Here is a 430-nt window from a genome sequence, read left to right as displayed (position 1 = left end):
GCGACCACCGAGAGTCGGGGGCGGTGCCTGGCAGCTTCTGCCGGCGTCGGCGCCGAGTTGTCCGAGGAAGGGCTCGGGCCCGCTCGGCTGAGGTAACTCGCGTGAGCGAACGTGGGGGTGGGCGCCCTGCCAGCCGCCGTGGGCTAAGGCGGCCGAGCCTGGGACGGGGCACCTTCCCCCCAACGCAGTGTTCCTCCCTAGAGAGCAAAAGGGGTGAAGAGAAGGGCAGAAGGGGCGGTAGCCGAGAAAAACTAGTTATTCCTAAATGTCCTCTGGGTTACTACTACGTGCACCTGTACTTTCGCCAGGTGGCTGGAAAGCTCCTGGGCTGGTAGTGAGCTGTAAACTTACCTGCAAGTGTTGCTGTTGTATTGGTAGTAAACTTACTTCTTTTTAGAAATAATACACTACTTTTTATTTTTGAGCGACT

Source organism: Haliaeetus leucocephalus, unplaced genomic scaffold (assembly GCF_000737465.1).
Source record: "Haliaeetus leucocephalus isolate CR32 unplaced genomic scaffold, Haliaeetus_leucocephalus-4.0 Scaffold906, whole genome shotgun sequence".
NCBI classification, from domain to species: Eukaryota; Metazoa; Chordata; class Aves; order Accipitriformes; family Accipitridae; genus Haliaeetus; species Haliaeetus leucocephalus.
The sequence above is the reverse complement of the archived record's forward strand: the minus strand, read 5'-3'. Positions refer to the sequence as shown.